The sequence below is a fragment of the Sorex araneus genome, chromosome X (genome assembly GCF_027595985.1).
Source record: "Sorex araneus isolate mSorAra2 chromosome X, mSorAra2.pri, whole genome shotgun sequence".
NCBI classification, from domain to species: domain Eukaryota; kingdom Metazoa; phylum Chordata; class Mammalia; order Eulipotyphla; family Soricidae; genus Sorex; species Sorex araneus.
In genome coordinates, this window is record NC_073313.1 from 49,626,778 (window position 1) to 49,645,107 (window position 18,330).

Here is an 18,330-nt window from a genome sequence, read left to right on the forward strand (position 1 = left end):
CCTAGCTGAGTGTTCGATCCAATAACTGAGGGCTGTAGCCTCACCTAGCTGCCATATCAAAGAGCCACACATCAGAAACCAGTCGTGCTGGCAACTGAACGCACCTACTCCGTTACTAGCTCCCCGGGCCTTATTATTAGAGGTAATGCACGCGCCGGCGAGCTACAGGGACGGCGGCCGGCCACGAGTTCTACCCGCGAAGGTGCTACTTGGAGAACTTTAGAATCGGAAGGCGCCAGGACCAGCTCCATTTGCGTTTCAACAGGGCCAAGCACCTCCCCGCCGTGCTCTCGGGCACTTAGCGGGCCGAGACTCCTCCCGGCAGCAGCACGCCCCGCGGGAGCGGCGAGGGACCCACCTGGAGCACAGCGCCGCGGGTGCGGGAGCACGAGGTGGGCGGAGCTTCGCGGCGCGCCGGCTGTGCTGACGGCGCCCAGCCCGCCAGAAGAGCGCTCGGCGGGCGAACGGCGGGGAGCCAGCCGGGTAGGGCGAGCGCGGCCGGCGCTTGCGGGTGAGTAGGGGGTGGGGGGGAGCGGCGGGCGGGGGGGCGAGAAGGAAGGGGAAGAGGCGGAGCGTGGGAGCGCACAGTGTCAGGAATACAATAGTGCTCAGCGCTGCTTCTGCCGCCGCCACAGCCGCCGCCGCCGTCGCCGCCGCCGCCGCTACCGCCGCCGCCGCCGCTGCCGCTGCCGCTACCGCCACCGCCGCCGCCGCCGCCGCCCAACCGCCTGCCCGGAGCCGAGGCCTGACGGGGCCGGCCGGGCGCGGGCCGAGGGCGGGAGCTGGAACCCAGGGGGCGGCTCCGGCGGCTCGAGCGGCCGGGGCGGGGGGCGGGGGCGGGGAGGAGATTTCGGGGGCAGGTGCGAGGGAGCGGAGAGAAGAAAGCGAGCGGCCAGGGGGGCGGTTACCACTCGGACGGGCGCCGCGAGGAGAGCCGGGGAGCCGCGGCGAGCGCGCCGCGCCAAGGTAGGCGCCCCCGGGGCTGGACGCGGCGCGAGCGCGGCTCGGGGGCTGTCGCGCCGGCGGGGCCAGCCCGAGCGGCGGCCTCGGGGAGTCCGGGCGGGCGGCGCGGGGCGCGGGGTCCCGGCCCAGCCTCAGCCGCGCGGGGGGTCGCTCGAGCCCCGGCCGCGCCGTCGCCGCCCGCGTCCCCCGCGGCTGGTGGCGGAGAGCGTGTGTGTGTGTGTGTGTGTGTGTGTGTGTGTGTGTGTGTGTGTGTGTGTGTGGGCTGAGGGAAAGTGCCCGACGGCCCCGCGGGCGGCCGGAGCCGCGGCTGGGGGCCGGCGCGGGGTCGGGGGCGGACGCTGGGGCTTGGCGGCAGCCCGCGGCTTCCCTCAGGCAGGAATTGAGCGCCATAACTGTGGCGGCTTTTTCTCCCAGGTGCCCCCTCCCGCGCTCGCTCGCTCGCTCGCTCGCGCGCCGGAGTCGGGGCTCCCGGGGTCAGCCCCGCGGCGGGAGGACCTGCTCTGGCGGCCGCCACCCGGGAGCCGGGGGGGTGGGGGGCTCGTCCGCGGAGCGAGGGCGCACCCAGGCTTTTCCAGGTCTGAGGGGGAGCGAGGGCGGGGGGGGCGGGCGGCGCGGGGAGCGGGGAGGCGGTACACCCCCACGGCGGGATCGCCGGCGACCCGCGGGCGACCAACTTTCCCTCCCCCTCCGTCATTGTCCGGGCGCTGTGGGTCGGTGGCCACCGAAACCTCCGAACCCCGGGCGGTCTCGGCGGCTCGGCGGGGGCAGGGGGGTGGGGGCGGGGGGGGTGGGGGGAGGGGGCGGGGAAGGGCGAGGGGGGTGGGAAAGCGGGAGGGTTCGGCGAGCTTTACGGGGTGGGGGACGGGGAAGGGGGAACTTTCCCACCGCCCGCACGGCAAAGTTAACTTCTCCACACGTCGCGTGGGTTTGATTCCCTCCAGCACGGGGCAATCGATTAAAAAAAAAAACAAACACAAAAAGTCAAACCTCTCCCCTTCTTCGGGCTTTTTCTCTCGGCTTTTCAGGGCCACTGCTTGCGTGCAATCCGGCTTTTTAAATGACCCGGCGCAGCCTGCGTGTGTGATTTGTGAGGGGCCGAGGGAGTGGGCTCTTGAGTGACAGTAATGGTGGTCGGCGAAGGCAGCTTTTCAAGTTTACGGTATCGCCGTGTAGCCCTGGGTCATATGTAACTGGTAGGCATTTGGCAAGAAACTTGTCTGGCCGCCTCGCTGACTTGCTGGTGTCGCAAAGAACTCCGTGGCCTCGATGTGCACGGGGTTTGGTGCTGTGCATTGGGGATTTTGTTTTTGTCTTCTTTTCCTGGGCCAGCAGTTTATCTCCGCAGTACGAGCTGAGCGTCCCCACGCCCCCCTCGGCGGCCTGATTGTATAAGAAATCAAAACTGCGTGGATGGTGCTGCCCAGCGGCTTGGAGGTAAAGGTGAACTCACTCCCTTATACCTTCTGAGGAAGATAACTGTCTGCTTCTCTCAGCTTGGAAACGAGTGGAAAATAACGTAGGTAAAAGCTGGTTGCACAACATCTTGACTTACTTGAAGCAACCCAGAATTCGCTTTCTTAGACTCGTTCTCTTAAATACCTTCCCTGCAGCCACTTCTTGTCAGCCTGAGGTAGTGCGGGAAGGAAGATGGGGGGAGGTGAAGTGACGGGAGGGGGGGTTGGCGAGGGGGTCCGGGAGCTTGAGAAAAATTAATTGGCTTCCACGAAGCATTGTGTTTTTATTAAATTCAACATTTTCATTTCATTGTATCCGTGAACAGCAGGAATCTGAATCACAGACCTCGATATCTTGTGTGCAGTGTAGTTGTCTTTCATGACATCATGTGATCACTCTCTGGATACGTGTTCGTGAAAATAGATGTTTTTCCCCCTTTTTTTTTCTTTTCTTTTGTTTAGTTGGGACTTAGTCTAACTATAACATATCATTTTCTCTTTCGTTTAAAGTGAGCACCGAGCTTAAATACTTGAACTGTGAAAAGATAATATCTCTCTTGAAGAGATGAGAGGATTACATGAGATCTTTGAGAAGTGTTTCTCAGTTAATGTTAGCTACCATTATTGCTTCCTTTCTCAACTGTCCTCTTCTGTACAATTTTGTTTGCTACAGAAGAGCTCTTGACCCAGTATTGTTGCCTTAAGACAGATTCTTACATTCTTTCATTCTTCATCTAGTCATGTTGGAACACTCAGGAGCACAGGTCTAGTTCCAGAACCTTCATTTGCTATTTCTGTGTTTCCTGAGTCATAATGCTATATTTTGTCAATGTAGTAAGTACCTTCTTATAGGATACTTCGAATCTTGATAAAAGGCAAGTAGAGAGAGAAAGGCTTTTCTTTTGGAAGTATTTCTGATCAGCTGGAGCCCGAAGTGACTTAGAGCAACCCTAATTGGGCCTGTGGTTCACTTTCTGGCTTATAGAGGACGTATCCTAGAAGCAGGACAGGTGATGATATAGGGCTTTCATCAGAGTTGAAAGATACAGGTTAGTGAAAGTTAAAATAAAGAACAAACGATGATGAAGGGTGTAGGTTGGCTGTGATCTTCTTCTTTGATAATGCCTCTCTTTTTCCTCTTTTGTGTTCCACCAACCATGACAACCATTTTCTCCCCTAAGCTTCACAAAGCCATTTCTTTTTGTCCACTACTTTGAGGTCTAACTGGAATTAGCAAGTATTTTGGAGGCTGCTTATGTGTGTATGGAGAGTGGTGGGTACATGAAGGCCAGGCATTGGGTGTTCAATGAGACAGAGTTCTCAGGAGCCTTAATCAGGGGTAGAGAGCTCAGGGCCAAAAAATGAAGTTTCATATTAGACATAATACACATACCTCCTTGTGGAGTTTATACAAAACATTAGTTGCGGTACAGATCGTACACTGGCTTATTTGAAGAAAATGTCTCCTCAGGAGATAACATGCTCTGACCTTTATTTACCTCACCTCACATGTGGGCAGTAGCGATTATGTGACACCTATCTGGTATTCTCCTGAAATGGCTAAAATGGTGACACTTGAATGATTTACAAGTTTCTGCCTGTTTCACCAGGTACATGGGCTGGGAAATCTGAAACATTTTGATTTGTGGAGTGGGGATAATCTGGGATGAGTGGGTTGATATGATGAATAAAAGCAGACTGTCATTATGGAGCAAGTAACTATTGCTTTGGGTTTTCTGTTTTCTGGAATCTTTGTGATTCCCCATTGTTATTTTTGCCTCCTCACTGTAGGTTCCTTCATAGACAGTAGCAGCAAAGCACTCACCATAGAACTGCATCTGTGCTTCTATTGGGTAGCAGCAAGATAGAACTTTTCTTTTGAAGAATTTTTGCCTGATTCCATAGCTAAGTTTGGGGAAAGAAAGGTAAGAACTCAGAAGTTATCTGACTGTGAAGAAGTAAAGGGCTTAGTTTGGGAAAATAGTACTGGGTCTTTACTGGGTCTTTGACCAATAGGAATTTTTAGGCAGTTAATATCTGTCATAGCCGAGAAGCTATAGCTAAGCCCTACTACTGAAGAATCTCCTTGTCCCTTGATATTTGCTCATAGGCAAGGAAATTTGAGATTGGAGTAGCTTGGATTGGTGACAAGATAATATGGTACCAGGGCCAAAGAGATAGTATAAGAGGTGAGCACTTACCTTACGTGTGGTTGTGGCAGAAGGTGTTGTAGCTGCAATTTTAGTTCATATCCCCAGCCCCCTACATATGGTCCTCCAAGGACTGCTGGGTGTGCCACCCCTCTCCCCCACAAAAAGGGCATGGCCTGTGTGCTGGAATCGCCTAGAGAAATTATTTTTTGATAATTGTTTTTTAAAAGTTGCAAAAACAAAGAATTCCTGCCTTTTCTCTATCAAGGTTATCAGTTTTGAACAGTGTATTCCATTTGCTTTATCACTTGTTCTTTCTGTTTCTTTTTCTGTACCATTTGAGAGTAACAACTGAGAGATTGGTACTTGTCAGGGGCACCCTTTCATAAAGGGTGACTTAGATGCAGCCACTGGACATAGCAGAACATTGATGGTGATTCAAGGAGAACCTCAGAGGTAGAGTGAAATCTGCTCGTAGCTGTGAAGTTCACATTTGTAAATCACATGGAATCTTTGGTGGTAGACAATAGAAATTATTACCATTTTATAAAAGTGACTCAGATAAACTTCATTTTTCTCATTCTTAAGTTTTTTTCATAGCTACATTAAATTTTAATACTGTTATGAATAATCACCTTGCCACTCACCAACTTTGCAGCCATTATATATTTTATATTTCTTTTTTCAGCAAACATTGTATTGGAAGTCTCCTTTTTGCTATTTATGTAAGTAGGGAAAAAATTTCAGCTGCTTTCAACTCAAATATCCAGTGGAAAGGAAGTAAGGAAACCAGTTATTACTGTCAGGGATAAGAGTACTCAGTTGAAGGAGTTTACATGGGATGAGTAGGTACATCAAAGCTGGTTTAGGATCTAGAGGCTAGATACCTAAGAGTTGTTTGGGCTGTATGTGAATGTGGGGATTAATTTTCTCTGATGCTTGGTGTTCTTAGATGACAAGGTTCATGAGTTAGGGAAGGCATTAGTACCAAAACCCAGGGCAGGCTACGGGGTCAGTCCAATGCATTCTAATCTACCATTTATTCATGGCCAGTTACCTCTTTATGCTTAAGTTTCTTCATCTGCTGAACCACATCTCTAAGATAATAATTTCGACAGTAATTACTCTGTAGACATTTATTTCACCTTTCCCTCCAAACGTGCAGCATATAAAGAAATAGCAAGAAAAATATTAGGTATTAGGGTGGAATTCAAGGGGGAGGTGTTTCTATTTTTTCTTTTTTTTTTCTTTTTTTTTTTTTGCTTTTTGGGTCACACCTGGCGATGCACAGGGGTTACTCCTGGCTCTGCACTCAGGGGACCATATGGGATGCTGGGATTCGAACCCGGGTCGGCCGCGTGCAAGGCAAACGCCCTACCCGCTGTGCTATCGCTCCAGCCCCTGTTTCTATTTTTTCTATAATTTTTAAAAATTTTATTGAATCACTGTGAGATAGTTAATTACTAATTTTACCCAGAGCTGTGATGGGGATTACAGTATGGGGATAAAACAATAAGAGCAGCAAAGATTTGTTAGCCAGTTCCAGTGTGCCGAGCACTAAGCTTAGTGCTTAACATATGGCATCTCTTTGAGGTGATAAGTCTTAAGTAAAATAGCAGTATTTCTGACAAAGGTAATATAGCAAATAACAAGTTAACTGCTTCTGTGAGAGAGACCAAGGTGTCCTGGTATAACTAAAGGAGAACTAGGAATAAGCAAGGTGAAAGTCAGAAGAGATCACCAAGCAGACAGGGTTGTGAGGGCACTGAAGTGGGAGAAAGATACGGAAAGGATCCACAGAGGTTTGGTTAGCCTGGGGAAAGAGAAGAAGTAGCCAGGGAAAGATTGACAGGGCCTTGTGGGACCTCGTTAAGGAGCTCCTGTTTTATTCCAAGGGCTTTGGGAAACTGCTAGAAGGTGTTTTTTACCTTTTCTTAAACCACATGATGTGTGCAGGGAGGTGGTGTGGGGGTAATATATATGTATTTGATCCAGAAAAGCATATAGTGAGGTCTAAATAAAAGTGGCTTTAGAAAGTAGAATTTCAAAGTAGGATTTAAACATTATGCCCTTTAAGTATGTGTAAAGTTTTTCCCTGTTCAAAGCAAACCTCTCTCTTTTTTGTGGACCACACCCAGCAGTTCTCAGGGTTTACCCCTAGTTCTGTACCCGGGGATCACTCCTGGTGAGACTTGGGGTGAGGGTGAACATATGGGGTCACGGGAATCAAACCTGGTCGGCTGTGTGCAAAGCAAGTGCCTTAACCTCTATACTATCTCTCCAACTCCAATAAAGTTGTTCTTAAATTATACCTGTATTTATTCCTATAGTAGTCAGGGTTCCTTTGTTTCATATGTGTTTGAGAAAAAATAATTCCTCCTTTAGTGTTCTACTTTGTGTTGTTGTTGGTTTGTTTGTTTTTGTTCCGGTGCTATATGCAGCAGTGCTCAGGATTTAGTTCTGGCTCTGTGCTCAGAGATCACTTTTGCTTGGCTCAGGAGAAACCATATGGATGCCAGGGATTGAACCCATGTCAGCTGCATGCAAGGTAAGTGCTCTACCTCCTTATACTACAGCTCCAGCTGTATGGGTTCCACTTTGTGAACCAGTGGAGATAATGTTTCTGGCACAAATAAGTAGCTTCTTTTTGTTTTTTGTTTTGTTTATTTTCATCCAGGTACTGCAGGGTTTTCTCTCTCAAACTATTTGTTACATGCAATGTAAACTTCATTGGAGGAAAATGGTATTTTTTCCTTTCCATACCACAAACATGTTGAAATCACCTGTATTTGTTAGGGTATTGTGGGTGATGATCAGGGGTGGTTAGCAGATGGCTGGATGATCTAGGATAGCCAGCCGCCCTTAGATATCTGGTGGTTGGCATGCTAGATAGTCTAGGAGGTCCTAAGCTGTGATGGCTTATCTTCACTCCAAGTCGTTTGCCCTGCAGCTGGCTACTCTGCATTTCTTCTCTTTTTTAAGCTAGTCTGCATTTCTTTTCTTTTTTAAGCTTTTGGGTTAACACAGCAATGCTCAGGGATTACTCATGACTCTGCACTTAGGAATTATTTCTACAAGTGCTTGAGGGGTCATTTGGGAAGCTGGGGATCAAACCCTGATTAGCCTCATGCAAGGCAAGCGCATTACCCACTGTACTATCTCTGTAGCCCCTAGTCTGTATTTCTTAACACGATTGTCTCAAAGGCATAAGGAGTAGCAAGCCAAGAGAGTCAACAGTACAAAAATACTTCTCAAGCCTCTCACGTCACATTTGATGTTTTCCCTTCAGCCAAAGTATGAACATGTCAACCAAAGCCAAGGCCAGTGGTTGTGTGAAGGGGTCATCCAGAGATGTGAATATAAGAATCAAAAATGTTTGGGGGCCATTATGCAGTAATGACTGCAGTATTTCATAATAATTAGTAATGAATGTAACTTCTTTTCCCTTTGGCAAGTCTTGTTAAACACTCATTTCTAAACATACTGAATTCTGGAGTCTAAACAATACAATTATTCTACCTTTTCTACCTTCTGGCTAGAGTGACAGCACAGCGGGTAGGGCGTTTTCCTTGCACTTAGCTGACCTGGATTCAATTCCTCCGTCCCTTTCAGAGAGAGCCCAGCAAGCTACCAAGAGTATCCCCCCGCACTGCAGAGCCTGGCAAGCTACCTGTAGCGTATTTGATATGCCAAAAACAGTAACAAAAGTCTCGCAGTGGAGATGTTACTGGTGCCCGCTCGAGCAAATCGATGAACAATGGAACGACAGTGCTGCAACAGTGCTACAGTGCAGGGCTTTCTACCTTCTACAGAGTATAGAGTTTTTCTAGGACAATTCCAAAGGGAGACAGTATGGCTCTGGAGGTAGTTATTTTTGTGAGTGGATTAACTGCTGACTGATCTTCGGTGGCTATTATCAGAGGAGGCCCTGTTTTTTTTTTTTCTCATCCTCTTGTTCAATAAGCACTTTATCACACTGTAGCACTGTTGTCCCATTGCTCATCAATTTGCTTGAGCAAGCACCAGTAACGTCTCCATTGTGAGACTCGTTGTTACTGTTTTGGGCATATCAAATACGCCACGGGTAGCTTGCCAGGCTCTGCTGTGCAGGTAGGATACTCTCAGCAGCTTGCCGGGTTCTCCAAGAAGGACAGAAGAATCGAACCCAGGTCGGCCGCATGCAAGGCAAATGCCCTACCTGCTGTGCTATCATTCCAGTCCACTTTATCACAAAATAATGCTAAATCTGTGCTTCTCAGCCAAGGGCCATATGGCTTTCTCTGAACTTCGAGGATATTCCAAGGGACCCACATGTGTGTAAATGAACCACAACATGGGACTAGGGGGCCAACTGGTAGAACCTGAGGGCTACGGGAAGGAAACAGGTTTGAAAGGCAGCCACAGTTGGAAGAAGATTGAAAAACACTGCTAGATTGTACCTGGTTTTATAGTTGAAAAAAAAGACAGTTAATTAGGATTCATTCCATCACTCCATGAAAGATGAAAGAAATATTTGTAAACTTTCCTTGTACTCTTTAGGTAATTTTTGGTTTTTAACTAAGGATAAAGGATTCTCTGTGTATATATTTTATTTGGTCAAGAGTTTAAACTCTCCTGGTGTTTGCAATAAAGAATCCAGTATTATATTGTGAAATGAGTGGTCCAATGACCAGTAATTGTAAGGAGTCAGTCTTTCACCTTTGCTTGTGAAGATTTAAGAAGTAGCACCTTTCATGTAATATAAAGAAATAAGCTTTGTAAATGATTTGTGTCCTAAAATATATTACTTAAAAATTCATGTGGATCCCAGAAAAGACATATGGAAAACTGAGTAGAAGGCTGACTTTGTACATCTTGCAGAGGTACATTCCTCCAGAAATTTGCCCTACTTTCCTTCTAAAATAATATTAAAATGAAAAAATTTGGCACTTTAAAAGTCCATTATTTGGAAATAACCATCAGAATTATAAACATATATATTGTCTGACACAGTAAACACGGGAATTTATTCAACAGATATTTACAGGATACTTGGGAGTGTTGCTTAAATCACTAAAAGATAGGTAATATACTAAGCATCAATCAGGACAAGTATCATGACTAAAATAGAACACTGATAGAACATGATCACCAAGATGTGTGAAATGGGGCTGGAGCGATAGCACAGCGGGTAGGGCATTTGCCTTGCATGAGGCCGACCCGAGTTTGATTCCCAGCATCCCATATGGTCCTCCAAACACTACCAGGAGTAATTCCTGAATAAAGAGCCAGGAGTAACCCCTGTGCATCGCCGGATGTGACCCACAAAGCAAAAATAAAAAAGGATGTGTGAAATGAGAAAAGCAAGTATTAGAACAGTGCTACCATTTATGTAAACTATTGGAGAAATAATTTATACATTTTTGCTTAATAGACAAAGATATTTTTTGGTGATGCAAGATAGTTGGGTTTTTTTTTCTCTTTTTTTGGGCCACACCCAGCGATGCTCAGGGGTTACTCCTGGCTCTGCACTCAGGAATCACTCCTGGTGGTGCTTGGGAGACCATGTGGGATGCTAGGAATCGAACCCGGGTCAGCTGTGTGCAAGGCAAACACCCTCCCCACTATGCAATTGCTACAGCCCCGCAAGATAGTTTTTATTGAAACTTATTTAGAAAGAGATGAGGGGAAAGAAAGAGGAAGTACATGTTCAAAGGAGAACACAGGCTTAAGAGCAAGCCAGTAGAAGTAGACAAAATATTTCTGAAAGATTATTGAAGCACTGAACTGAGCACATATGACCAGGGTTTTAGGGTAGAAAAGAGTCTTTGGGTTCTTTTGTTTTGAGGTCCATCTGGTAGTGCTCAGGGGTTATTCTTGGCTCTCTGCTAAGGGATCACTCATGGTATTGTTGGAGGAACCATATGTGGTACTGGGGATTGGACCTGGGTCAGCAGTATGTAAGGCAAGTTGCTTAACCTGATTACTAGATCTTGGGCCATCATTGACAATTTATGTCTTTGTTTTGGGCCACACCCACTGCGGTCAGGCTTGCTCCTGTTTTGTGCTCAGGGGTCACTCCTGGTAGTACTCAGGGGACCATATGTGGTACCAGGGATCAAACCTGGCTTGGCCACATGCCAGGCAAGAACCGTACCTGCTATACTATCTTTCCAGCCCTGGTAGAGTCTTTTCAGAATCTGAATGTTTGTATATGTGTGTGTGTGTGCGTGTGTGTGTTGTGTGTGTATATATATTTAATGAATTTTAAGCCATGCAACTATATTACTAATATTTTGAGGAGGGGGTAATTTTGGGTTACTCCTGACTTTGTGTGCGAGGCAACTTCTGGCAGCATTCAGGGCACCATATGTTGCTAGGGGTTATGGGAGGCTCCTTTAGCCATTTTTCTGGCCCTGTTATCCAATTTTTAAATTAAATACATTTATTTAAAAAGAGATGGTATTTGTTTAGGGCAATACAAATTCTCATCAACTTCCACCCAAGTTGACCTAGTCAGAATGAATAAAAATATAAATCTGTTAAAGAATATATCATCAGTTTTCTTTCTTAGACATGTCTCAAAAATAGCATAATTCTGAATTTTTATTTTTGGCTTGGTGGCCACACCTAGCAGTTCTCAAGGGTCTCTTCCAATTCTGCTGGAGAGTCACTCCGGCCATGTTTAGGGAACCATTCAGTACCAGCGATCAAACATGGGCCTCCTGCATGCAAAGCATGCATTCAGCCCAGTGAGTTATTTATCTGCCTCTCATAATTCTGAAATTTTAACTATAGTTCTGCAATTCCAAAATAGTGTGAGTGGAATCATACATATGTAATCTTTTTGATTCTAACTTTTTACGTGAATTAATAGGTTGTTCCTTTTTAAATCACTGAATAATTGTACATTGTATGATTGTACCACAGTTTGTTCATTTACCTGTTGAAGGAAAACTTGACTGCTTCCATTTTTATGGCAATTAAAAATAAAGCTTCAGGTGCTAGATACCAGGGGCTAAGGTGCTTGCTTTGTAAGTGGCAATGGCCAACCCTGGTTCTATCCCTGGCACTGTTGGGTGTGACCCAACCCTCCCACCCCACCAAATAAAGCTGCAATAAACATTAATAGACAGTTTTTTTCAGTTCATTTGGGCAAATATAAGGAATAGGATTGAATTTTGTTAAGAATCTAACAAAATGTCTTCCAAAATGGCCCCTCCATTTTGCATTACCACCAGCCATAAAGTATGTGGCAAGTTCCTTTTTCTCTTAATGCATGTCCAGTAGTTCCAGAATCATTTGTTGAAAACGCTATCTTTTCTCCACTGAATTGCTTTTGTATCTATGTCAAAAAACAATGCTTTTGTGAGTCTATTTCTGGGCTTTCTTTTATTACATTGATCTGTATGTCTGTTATTTTGCTATTACCACACCATCTTGATATAGTCTTAAAACCAGATATGAGTGCTCATTTCTTTATCAGAATTGTAGTGGTGAGAGAAAGCATCCTTAGCTTCTTCCTATCTCAGAAGGCATGCTGTCTCTCACCGTGTATTATTATGTTGATTTTAGGGTCTTTATAGAGCTAGGGAGATAGCTTTGACCCCAAGTTTAATCCCTGGCACTCACAACTCACAGGCATGATCTAATTGGCCCTGAACATTGTATTGTCCCTATAATAAATGATGGAAATAATAACAAAAATAATATATACACACCTTGTTGTGGTGTAAAGAGCTAGAACTGGAACTGCCGTCTTGAAAAGGTCTGATTGCATGATTGCATCATTAGTCTATGGTTTCTGGGAAATTGACTCTTCAAACTTTTTGAAAATATATTTTTATTCATTTTCTAGTGCCCCTATTTCTTTTTTTTTTGCTTTTTTGGGTCACATCCGGCTATGCAGAGGGGTTACTCCTGGCTCAGCACTCAAGAATTACTCCTGGCGGTGCTCAGGGGACAATATGGAATGCTGGGAATCGAACCCGGGTCGACTGCGTGCAAGGCAAACGCCCTACCCGCTGTGCTATTGCTCCAGCCCCTAGTGCCCCTATTTCTTTATGCTAGTCCAAGTTCATGCTTTAATCATAATCTTACTTTTTTTTTTTTTTTTTGCTTTTTGGATCACACCTGGCGATGCACAGGGGTTACTCCTGGCTCTGCACTCAGGAATTACTCCTGGTGGTGCTCAGGGGACCACATGGGATTCTGGGAATCAGGCAAACACCCTACCCGCTGTGCTATCACTCCAGCCCCCTAATCATAATCTTTCTACCTGAAATTTTTCCTTTTTTTTTTTTGGCTTGTCGGGTCACACCCAGTGATACACAGGGGTCACTCCTGGATCTACACTCAGGAGTTACTCCTGGCGGTGCTGGGGGACCATATGGGATGCTGGGAATCGAACCCGGGTCGGCTGCATGTAAGGCAAATGCCCTACCCGCTGTGCTATTACTCCAGTCCCGCTACCTGAAATTTTTTGCTTTAGCATTTCTTTATACCAGATCTGCTAGCAGTAAATTTGTTTTTGTTTGGGCTGAGAGAGTCTTCATTTTTCCTTCACTTTAAAAGGACATTTTCATGGAATATGAAATTCTGATGTGACAATATTTCCTTCTTTCAGGATTCTACTTCACTCTTGCCTTGTATGGTTTATAAGTCTGCAGTAATTCTTACCCTTGTCTATAGTCAGTGTGTCTTTTTTCCTTTTGCTGCTTTGTCTTTTCACAAGTATGGCTTTTGTACTTGTTTTTCACACTTATACCCATTGGTGTTCTTTGATCTTTGTTTATTTGTAGGTTGTTGTCAAATCTTGATTTTGGAAAGTTCTAGGCAATTTCTCTTTTTGTTTTTTTTCTTTTTGAGTCACACCCAGCTATGCACAGGGTTTACTCCTGGCTCTGCATTCAGGAATTATCTCTGGTGGTACTTGGGGGACCATATGGGATGCTGGGAATCAAACCTGGGTCAGCCGCATACAAGGCAAACGCCCTACCCTCTGTGCTATTGCTCCAGCCCCTTTGTTTGTTTGTTTTCTTTTTTTGGCCACATCCAGCAATGTTCAGGGCTTACTCCTGGCTCTGAACTCAGGGTCACTCCTGGTGGGCTCTGGGAACCAAATGGGGTCCTGGGGATTGAACCCAGGTTGGCCATGTGCAGAGCAAGCACCCTAGCTGCAGTACTATCGCTCCTGCCCCACTTGGCCATTTCTTTTTTTTTTTTTTTTTTTGCTTTTTTGGGTCACACCCGGCAATGCAAAGGGGTCATTCCTGGCTCTTGCACTCAAGGAATTACCCCTGGCGGTGCTCAGGGGACTATATGGGATGCTGGGATTCGAACCCGGGTCAGCCGCGTGCAAGGCAAACGCCCTACCCGCTGTGCTATCACTCTAGCTCCACTTGGCCATTTCTTAAGTAATTTGTTGTACTTTTCTGTGACTCTTTTTGAGATTCTAATTGCAAGTATATTTTACTGTTTGATAATGTCCCACAGTTTCTGAATGCTATGTATTATGTTTTTTCTCACTTTTGTCAATTTTAGTATTAATTTTTTGGGTCCCTCCCAAGCAGTGTACTTCCACCCAATTGGACCAGATTGTTCAACGTGATTTGAGTTTTTATTGACTTGATCAGTAAGCTTGATCTTCTTGCTCACTGATTTTTCCCTAGCTGTGTCCATTCTACTGTAGAGAATGCTTTTTACATTTTTTTCATTCATAGTGCTTCCATTTGATTCTTAGTTTGTCTTTTCTTAGCAAATTTTAAATTATATATATGTATAATCTTATTACCTATCTTCTCCATTAGTCTTTGACAAGTTACTCATAATTCTTTACATTCATTTAATTTCTTATAATCCCAAAACATATGTGTAACCAAATCTGAATCTGATGGTTACTTTTTCACTTGGAATATTTGTGTGTGTGTGTGTGTGTGCAGGGGGTTGACTTTTTCGGTCAGACTCCATGATGCTCAGGGTTTAGTCCTGGCTCTGCACTCAGGAATTACTCCTGGCTCTGCACAGAGGGATCATACAGGATGCTGGGGATTGAACCTAGATCTGCTGGATGTAAAGGTAAACACCCTACCCGCTGTACTATCATTCAAACCCTTGAAATATTTTCCTGACTTTTATTGTGCCTCATAAACAAGTTGAAAGCAGAACATGGGTAAGAGATACTGGGGTAAATATTTGACGTGTTTGGAGAACATACGTTTCCTTCTACTAGGCTTTTAGTATAGGGGTTTAAGCTAATCTAGTCAGGAGCTGGCATGTGTTTGATGTTTGTTTTTGCTATAGGCACCAGAGATTTCTGATTCCTCTAGTGATGCCTTCTTTTTGCCTCTTGCTTGGCTTTGGGTTTTTCCTTTGTGCTATTTCCCAAGAGCTGTCTCTTACAGCCCTCCCAGTTGTATTTCACTGTTACTAACCTCATAGTTGGTTTGCCAACTAGGTGGTGGTTGGTGGGGGGAGGAGAGAGTTCTCTAATGATTTGATTAAGCCTGAGATTTAGGCATACACTGGGACCTAGGTCTTTAGTGTATCCTTGGCAGGATTTTCTGCCCCTCCTCCAGGGGTGAATCTCCTTTCCCTTTTGTTTCCCCAGCTTCTGTGAATATCCACACCAGTGTCCTCAAGTCATGGGTTTTAAGCCAGTTCCCCTGCAGTTGAAGTCTTTTGTTCTATATTAGCAATAAGGAAAAGGGATCTGGGTGGATTTCATTGTGGGGCTGCTTTTCCCACAAAATAAATAATTTGGATAATCACTGATTACAGACATTTTATAAATATATATTGCCCAAATATATTATCCAAGTATATGCATACACATGTATTTAAAACTATTGGGAGATTTAATGAGGCATGGTTTCTTAGAGCCTCCTTAATGTGAATGACTTATGATTTCTCAGATCCTATCTTTTGTTTGTTTTTAGACCATACTGAGTGGTGCTCAGGGGCTACTCTTGGCTCAGTGCTTGTAGGCTGCTCCCAGGGGTACCCAGGGGACCATGTATTGTGGGAAATTGAACCTGTGATGGCTCCAGCCCTTTGAGCCATCTTCCTGGTCCTCAAATGTAGCTTAACCCATCTTTTTACAGGAAAACTTCAACATTTCAGTACACTGTGGAACGAGTTGTAAAAACTCAGACTGGTCACTCAGTTCATTCCCTTGAGCATTCGTTTATCATTAGAAAATGCAGCGCAAAGGCCCCTTTCTTGCATAATGGCTATGCAGTATGTTCTGATTCAGACTAAGCATGCATCAAGGACAGAGGGAACATATTTTCCCCTGGAGAACTTCTCCCTTTCTTCTGAGACAGATAAAAGGCTACCAGACAGTGAATGAATTCCAGGTATATGCAAAGAAGAACCTATTTTTTTCTGATTTTCTATTTCTTAGTTTAGTTTCTTTGTAATTTTTTCACAAAGACATCCCATGTCCATCATCTGATGACAGTTGTCCACCTGGGACTTAAGGGGAACTAGAAATTGAATAACACAAAACCTTAAGCACACAATCTGGGATGTTGTCTCTATTTCCTCAATGCCTTCTGTCACTCAGTACAGCCAACAACTCCACACTCATGTTTACCTAGAACCTTTCCTTGCAATTGGAACTTTCTTCTTTCTGCTGTGCCAATCCTGTCTAGACCAAGTCTTTCAAATACTTGGAATTTCTATTTTAGCAAGAGACTTTTGTTCCCTCACTCTGCCCATTTTAGTACATTTCCCTATTACATCTTCCCCGCCAAGGAGTTCAGTCTTTCCTACTCACTTTGGCACCTACTGCCATACCCTGTGACCTATTTCACATACCCATGACCCAAAGATTTACAACTAAGATTACACTCCCAGAGTGCCAGGAACCCCTCAAATTTTCTACATCCCATCTCCCACAAATGCCAGGAAGAGAATTGCTGCTTGCTATTTAGTTGACAAGCCAAATATCAGATCTCATTTTGTGTTAAGAAAATTACATGTAACATGTTATAATAGCCATATAAATCCCATGGAAAGCAATAGTTTGAAAATAGGATATGTATTTTTCAGACTGTCAAAATAAAAATTGGTACTTTGCCATACTGCGACTGTGAAAAATATGACTATAAGTCTGCCTCGGCAATGCGTGACTTCCTAGTATACACAACAGTCAGAACTGCAGGCAGCTTTTTCCTGACTCCATCATGGTTTCTTGCTTTCCCCATGATTTCTTATCTACTTACAATGTTAAAAAGCAGTAGGAATTATTTTCTTTTCAAACTTAGAAGAAACTTTGAGTATAATACTGTTGTATTCTATTTGTCTCATGTGAAACTCATGTCTTATGCAGGAAGTGTGTCCTGAAACTACATTTAAATCCAATATAAACATTCTTATATTTCCAAACAGACCAACTTGTAAAGGTTTCAATTATGCCCTTCGGCTTCTTTAGGAGAATCCCTATGAGCACTTGGCTTTAGGGAGGTCATCTGTTGATGTTCTGTTGTCCTGATCTCTGTGCTAACACACCCTAGGTCCAGCTAAACTTCCTTTCAGACTGCTGTCCACAAAGATTAAGGACCTACTCTTTTGTAACCATTCCTACCACTCACTGACCAGTATTGCTCACTGCATAGTAATACGTGTCCGTACGTAACAGACCCTAGCAGTCGATATTCTCAGCACCAAGTCATAACCATTCCCCCCATCCTTACCTTTTTTTCAAATATTCTCTACCCATTCCATCTGAGCATGCACTCATAAATTCTTTTTTTTTTTTTGCTTTTTGGGTCACACCCAGCGATGCTCAGGGGTTACTCCTGGTTCTGCACTCAGGAATTACTCCTGGCAGCGCTCGGGGGACCATATGGGATGCCGGGGATTGAACCCGGGTCGGCCGCGTGCTGCACTCATAGATTCTTAACACACCATTGGTCATACTACTGTTCTATCTATTCTGCCTCTGCCTGTAGTTATCTACGTTTCTCTGGGTTTCTTCCATCCTTTACATTCCTCAGTATATACTCAAGGGCTCAATATTTTTTTTAAAAAATCGGTGGTTCCTATCATCTCTAAAGGCTCACTGGATTAAATGTGTTCATTCTTTTTCCTAAGTGGGGTGGTGCAATTGAATGCTTCATGGCCATAAAGTCCTTTCATCTCCCCTGTTTATAGTGTGACTTTTCAGCTATTCCTACCAAGTACAGCCTGTTTCTCTACTTCTTGAATCTAGACTGTTTTTTAACTTTTTTGATCAGTGAAATGCAGTGCGAGTAACTGAGTGACTTCTGAGCTTGAGATTTCAAGAAGTCTTATAGCTTTCCTCTTGCTCCCTGGGAAACCTGAGCCAAACATGTTAAGAAGCCCTGATGAGTATGCTGGAGTAAGATGCGTATGTGAGGAAGGCAGCTGTGAAAAACCTACCATCAACTTCAAAAGTAATACAGTGGGTACATACTTGCATGCATCTGGCATGGATTCCATGTCAGGTACCAAATAATGATCCCCTGAGCACCACCAAGAGTGTTCCCTGAGCACATAACTAGGAGTAAGCTCTAAGCACAGGTGGGATGACTGTGGCCCAGGAACTTAAGAAAAAGCCTACCATCAAACATATGAATGAGACCATATTAGAATGTTTATCCCCAGTTCCATTGCCTTATGACTGACCCCCACACTGACCCTAAGAAAAGCCATTGCCTTATGACTGACCCCCAGACAAGTAAATAATAGGGTCGTTATTTTAAGCTACTGCTTTTGGAGGCATTTTGTTACTTAGTGATATATAACAGAAAGGGCAG

At 44.8% G+C, this 18,330-nt stretch overlaps 1 protein-coding gene across 2 annotated transcripts in view; it reads left to right on the forward strand.

Annotated features, from left to right (window-relative positions):
- The first annotated feature begins 364 nt into the window (after nucleotides 1-364).
- Nucleotides 365-18,330, forward strand: part of JADE3 (jade family PHD finger 3) — a 159,079-nt gene continuing 141,113 nt past the window's right edge. The window contains exon 1 of one of the 2 annotated variants that reach the window (XM_055122193.1): nucleotides 365-511. The gene's annotated coding sequence lies outside the window, so the exon portion shown is untranslated. Of the gene's footprint in view, nucleotides 512-849; nucleotides 967-18,330 lie in introns of those variants that run through there. The other variant, XM_055122192.1, reaches the window with a different exon arrangement.